Genomic DNA, 6,513 nt, shown 5'->3' with positions numbered 1-6,513 from the left:
TCTAGGCAGACCTAGATCTGCCCCTGCCTCTGTCTTAGGCTTCTCCATGTCTTTAGAGTATGAGTCCTCTCACTGTGCCTATAAATCAAGCCCAGGGCAGTCTATGACAATCTTCTCCATAGGGGTAACACTTATACATGCTGAATTTGGATTGGATGGATGGAATGATATTGTTTCAGATTTGTTGTTATTTTTGAAAAAATTTACCAAAGTTCATGAAATTCTTCATGACTAGAGAGAAAGCAAATTAAGCTTTAAGAAATATGTCGAGGAACTAGATACTCCATAATTTCCTGTAGGCTTGATGACATCAGGGGACATGGTAATGCCAGGCACCAGCTAGACTCTTAATCAGGGATCTCTTGATTTCACTTCTTCCCCCACTTCTCCAAATGGATAAGGAAGAGCTAGAGTGATGCTCTCCTGGATCAGAACTTACTACGAACAAGAAAAAGTTGGCTGAGAGTATGGCTGGGTTTACTTCTTCGCCAATTTCTTCATTCAGAAAGAGGGCAGAGGAAAACCCTCAGGCAGTGCTTCCAAGAGCTCAGTCTACAAGCAATGGGCAAAGAATACAAAAGGAAGGCGATCCTAGATTTGAGAGAACAGGGGGATGGCTTGCTCTCCTTGTTGGCTGGATGGGAGCATGAAAAGGAAGAGGAGGCTCGGTATGTAGCAGAATGGATGGGGAACTAGATTGGGCCCAGGGACTGGAGGTCCCTCTCCCGTCACACAGCATGTTATAAGACTATGGCCTATTACAGACTGCCAATAAAGCTGCTTTGGGTCTCTTTGGAGGTATGCTATTTAAATGATGCATGGGTCCTAAGAGTCCGGAGGTCGCGCCAAAGCCACACTCCATTCCTAAGTACTGGAGTGCAGCTTTGGTGCAGCTTCCGGATTCTTAGGATGCATGCATCATTTAAACAGTATACCTCCAAAGAGACCCGAAGCAGCTTTATTTTGGCAGTCTGTAACAGGCTATGGCATGCTTTTAAAAAATAACAACAGATAGAGCTATTTAAAAAGGTGTCAGGAAATGATACCTGCAGGGAAAACTAGAGGCACATCTCAAGATGGTTAAAAGACTGTTGTTTTATTAGTAAAGAACCTCTTTTTAAAAAAATATTTACCTGGCAAGGAAGATAAAATTATCATGAAGGTGAGACTCATCCATTGCACCCTGAATGTGCTGACTCTGCAGTTTCCTTAAATGTGAGAAACTTGACTGTATAATTTGTGGTAGTTGGATACTGCATTTACAGGTCCCCCTATAAAATGGACTTTAAATACTAATAAAGTAACCAAACGGTGAGTACCTTGAGACATGTCACCAGTTTTTATTGTGGATTTCCTTGGATGCTTCTTTTGTACACAAATGACAAAAATAAATTTATTTGACTCCAGAATTGCAGAGACTAGAATTCTGAACTGGATGATCCTGCAGGTGAAAATGGTAGAGAAAGAGAAGCCAATTCTCTGAGTCCTTCTCTGCCCTGGGGCCCCCTAGGCTCCCACACATTCTCCCACACAGAGATTTGGGGTGTTCTCCACAGCTGTGCATGATCTGGTTCTCTGAAGAATGCAGAAGAAAGGAGGAATCGGTGAAAATCCTAGTCCTGAGTCTCTGGCTTTTGTGAGTTATCTCCAGGCAGGAGACAAGGATACAAATCTCCAGTTTTGGTAGGCTCAGCTCCAGCCAAGAGGAAAGGGTTATGTGCAAATCTCCTGCTCACCTAATAGAACATCAGATTTCTGCAATTTGCAAGGCATAATTGATTTGTTGATGCAATTTGCAAAAACTCTCCAGGGAGTCTTTTTAACTCAGGTCCCAAACAGATGGGCCAAAAGGACTATGCTGGGGCCACTGCAGTGCTGTTCATACTGGTAACCACACACACCCAGCCCAAATAAGATTGCTGTCATGGTCCTGAACCGGGCTGCTGAAAACGAGCAGCTTTTTCTGCTCCTTTTTGGCCTGGTGCTTTTGGGATGATGTGGTGTCAGCGCAGTTTGCATCTGTATTTGGGGTATGCGTCATCTAAACACTATGTCCCCTATGTGGCTAGAAACCACGTCATTTGGCCTGTCTGTTTCAGGCCCCAGTTATCTAATCTGAATGGGATTTGAACCCTGGTCTCCAGAGTTGTAGTTCAACATGAAAACCATTACATGATGCTTGCTCTGAACCCACGAAACCACTCTTTTGCTTTCAAGCAAAAGACTCAATCTAGTGTCATCCTGGCAGATGTTCACTAGCCTGATGGGACTTTCTTCTCCTCTGAGCTGTCATAAAACATTCTCCAGGGGACATCCTAGCAGATCTGGAGTATGCACATGGGGAGGCCTGTAGGGGAGTCAGGGGATGCATTCTTCTCATTTTGCAGATGGAAACAGTTCTGCCAGTGGAGCAACCACACTGGCTCCTGCTCAGTGTCTGCACCTAGATAATCATTGAAGGGCAGGGATGGCCCTAGAATCCTGGGCTTCTGAGGACACTGGGATAACAAGAAATTCCTGTCCCTAGTTTATCTCTAATTACTAGGTAAAATGTGTTATTCATGAAATGTGTTGTGCCACCACAAGGAAGAGATGAATCAACAGTGTGATGTAAGAGGGCAAAAAAGTTAATAAAATTCTGCATTGCAGTAACCAAGGGAAATAATAGTACCAAACTATTCAGCAGAGCTGTATCTGGTTCTGAGGAATGATTGAGGGTGTTGCTTATGTTTGGCCTTGAGAACAGAACATTGAGAGTTGATATGATAGCCATCTTTAAGTATCTGTAGGAAGATAAAGCTTGTTTTCTGCAGTTTTGTGTCCCAGAAAGTGGAATACAAATGAGTAGATTCAAATTACAAGAAAGGAGATCCCAAATAACCATTAGAAAGAGGTTCCTGATGATATGAGATGTTCCATTGGGGAATGAAATATCTCAGAAGAAGGTTACTTTTCTTTACTGAAGGTTTCTAAACAGAGGGTAGATGGTCATCTATCAGTGTAGCTCTGGATCTTTTGCATTGGCAGATATATCATTAGATAATCCATCCTTCTTAAATCTTTTTGTTGTTATTGTTGTTAAACAATTAGAAGGATTGTAAACAGCAATTCCTTATGAATCTCAAAGGCATAACTGAAGCACCTGGGAAAAAAAACTCAAGTAGGATGACAAACTCTCTGTAATATAGAAAACATTCATGGGGAGCTGAGTTGTCCATTTAACAAATGCAAACAAAAATCCATCAGTGATACCTTTATTGTCCAACTGAAATGCACAATATACTTGTTGCAAGCTTTTGAAGCTCCATGGGTTCTTCATCAGGCAAGATGTTGCAAACCAAACAGGAGAAGAAGAAAAAAAACAGGAGTGTGGGGGGAATAAAGGATGTTGGCAGTTTCTGCATATAGTTTGGGAACTAGGAAATGACTGTGTAAAGTTTTCAGCAGAATGGTGCATTCAGTTGCTGAATGCTAAGTCAACACTGACATAAACCCCACAGTAAGTCTATTCTAGCTGGATACTAGCAACTAGATTTAGGCCTTTATCTCTGGGGCCCAGTACAAACCATTGTTCATAGGCAGAGGGCATGGCAAGTAGAAGCTTGTTTCTTCTTCTTACTCCTGTTTCCTTGGAAGGGCAGGTGAATAGCTCTTTCTCTCAAATATAGCCGTCTATGCTATTTCCTGTTGGTTTAATTACAGAGCTTTTTATTCTAGCAGAGTCCCTTCACAATCAGGTGTGTCCCATATGTTCCGCTTCATAACACTTCTGTGAACAAGGTTACCACTGTTCCCATTTTATAGATTGAAAACCTAAAGACATAATTACTTTGTTACAGCAGGTCTCTGGCAGAGAAGGAACCTGAACACAGGCTCCTAGCCCTAGGTCTAATATTCTGGCCACAAAATAAGGCCACTCTGCTTCTGTGTAGCTCAGTTAACAAAGTAGCTAAGTTTCTGGGGTTTGTTTCATTAACAGAAAAATTGGCACCAGAGGCAGAAAAAACATGGAAAGAATAGGGATGGATTCTTACAGTGCAAAAAACAAATGCAGTTCAACATGTTTCAGCCTACTTTTTATTGAAAACTAATACTATGCACATGTGAAACTAAATAACTAGGTCAGGTAAATCTTGCACAATTAGACAAATATATTTTGAATCTTCTAGAGAATTCTTGAAAACTTCTTCCAAAATACATTCATGAATGATTTTTTTTTAAAAAATCACTAGCCCCCACTTTTCTTATGGCTTCCACTTGGGTAGCCAGAAGGATATACTTTTTTTAAAATATGCTGGGTATAGCTGGTGAGGCAGGTTTAGCTGTTTCCCGTTCCTGCTGTTCACACAAATGTAGTAAGGGATTTTGGAGGCAGCTGTTGGTTATCTTGCCTGTTGTAGGCAGGCATACACAGCTACAGTAGGTTTGGCTACGGTAGAAAACCACTCGTTACCAGCTCAAGCTTTGGTCCAAAACACACTGTGTAATTAATGCAGTTTGAAGCCACTTTAACTGCTCTGTCTCAATGCTAGGGAATTTTTAGTTTTGTGAGCTATTAGCCTTCTCTGTCAGAACTCCGGTACCAGAACAAACTACAATTCCCAGGATTCCCTACCATGGAGCCAGGGCAGTTAAAAGTGGTCTCAAACTGGATTATTTCTGCAGTGTGTTTTTGACCTTTCTTGCATTGCATACTGGAGCAACCCAAGATTGAAAGCCCGTATTTCTCCAGCCACCCCCTTCAATGTAATCCAAGTGACAGTGCTACCTCCCAAAAAATAATAATAAATCTTCCAGCTAGATAGAGGACAAGGAAGAAAAGAAACACTGGACAGATGTAAAAAGTCTTCTTTTTTATATAAATTCTTTTTATTATAATTAAAAACCCCACATAATTAAACTTAAAAATCAAACAATATATACAAATCTTTTCAACCTTATTACAAGTACACCCCCCCTGGACTATATATACCATTTAATTAATCAGTTTTCTGAAATTGCCACCAGCCAAAAAGACTTTATAAGAAGGAACTTAAATGCTTGACTGAAGTTTTACATTATTGCAGTGCCTGAAATTTGGGGACTGAAAGAAATTTCATTGAAGGGCAGAATTCTTATTTGGGAGGACAAAACACACATTTCTCCTAGTAGCTACACCCCTGAAGTAGCACTCAGCTAAAATGTACAGTGACAGCATCTGTTCTATGAGTGTGTGTGCGTGTACTGAGAGTGGGAATCTAAGTCCCAGCCCCTCTAGTTTCCTCATTCCTGCCCTACATGCTCAGTACTAAATCTGCACAACTAGTAATAATTCTTGGATAACATCACATGAATAGTATTGTCCCTCTTTAATATCACACTGCCTAAATTGCCTTGTGAAGCATAAGTATTATAAAGGATTGCATTGCTTAATTCCTGGAATTATAGTGATGAATAGATCTGAAAGCCAAGGATGGCCTAAGAGGGAGAAGATTAAAACAAAGAGCCTATGATTAACCATCACCACCCTCTTCCTGCCACACCTGAACAAGACAGTCATTACATCATGGCTGAACAGCGGAAGGCCAGAGGTGTGTTTTACATCTCAATTTTCCCAATTTCAGTGGCATGGCCCTGGCAAGAAAGAGACAAATCTCACATGGCTGTGCTTGCTTAAATGTGTCTCATCTGAAACTTTTTATAACTGCACCAAGTACTGTTTCTAGCTCCACCATCTCCCACACACATGAAAGAAAAATGACAAGAAGGAAAAAAATGGCAGCATTCACAGTGCAGTATCTAAAAACAATATACTATTTCACTGGACTCTGGGTTAAGTCAATAGATTTGGAGTGAAGAGGAAGGTGGAGTAGCTAAATATGTTTTGTACAAGCAAGGTGCAAAGAAGGGCTGGGCATGGATTGGGGTACACCAGCCCATGTTGGTGCTGGAGGCCATACCCGCTTTGCTGTTGTTGCTGAAATAATCACTCATTCCCTTGTGCTAAAGCTTAGCCAATTTGGGGGCAAAGATGGGAGCAAAGGGGTGTTCAGGGAGTTGGAGAGGACTGGGAGACTGTATATGGCTAATGGACTGCACTTTCCCTCCCCTGCTGTAGCATATAAATGCATGCCTTCCTCAGTTGATATGTGCTTGCTTTAAGCCTTCCTGACACATTTTGTTTTTACTTGGTGCATACCACATTGTAAGGGTTTTTTAAGAGGAGGGGTTATTCCTCTGAAAACAAGATCTTCATGAAAATCATACCTAAGTAGTGAAATGAAGTGTGGGTAACTTGTCCTTCAGATGTTTAGAACTGCTACTAGCATTCATCAGAGTTCAACAGTGTATTGGAGGCCTACAACTTGCCCATTCTTGGTATAAAATATATGATGTCATAAAGATGGAAACATGAATTGAGTTTTTGTGGGTTTTTCAGGCTATGTGGCCATGTTCTAGAAGAGTTTCTTCCTGACATTTCGCCAGCACCAGGCAAGCATTCTCTGAAGATGCCACCCACAGATGCTGGCGAAA

General features: G+C 41.3%; 1 pseudogene; it reads left to right on the top strand.

Moving 5' to 3' along the window:
* Positions 1-1,125: 1,125 nt before the first annotated feature.
* On the top strand, positions 1,126-1,272 carry LOC121920064 (annotated as a pseudogene).
* Positions 1,273-6,513: the final 5,241 nt, after the last annotated feature.

The sequence above is a fragment of the Sceloporus undulatus genome, chromosome 1 (genome assembly GCF_019175285.1).
Source record: "Sceloporus undulatus isolate JIND9_A2432 ecotype Alabama chromosome 1, SceUnd_v1.1, whole genome shotgun sequence".
NCBI lineage: Eukaryota > Metazoa > Chordata > Lepidosauria > Squamata > Phrynosomatidae > Sceloporus > Sceloporus undulatus.
Note: the sequence above shows the minus strand (reverse complement) of the source record. Positions and strands in the feature narration are given on the sequence as shown.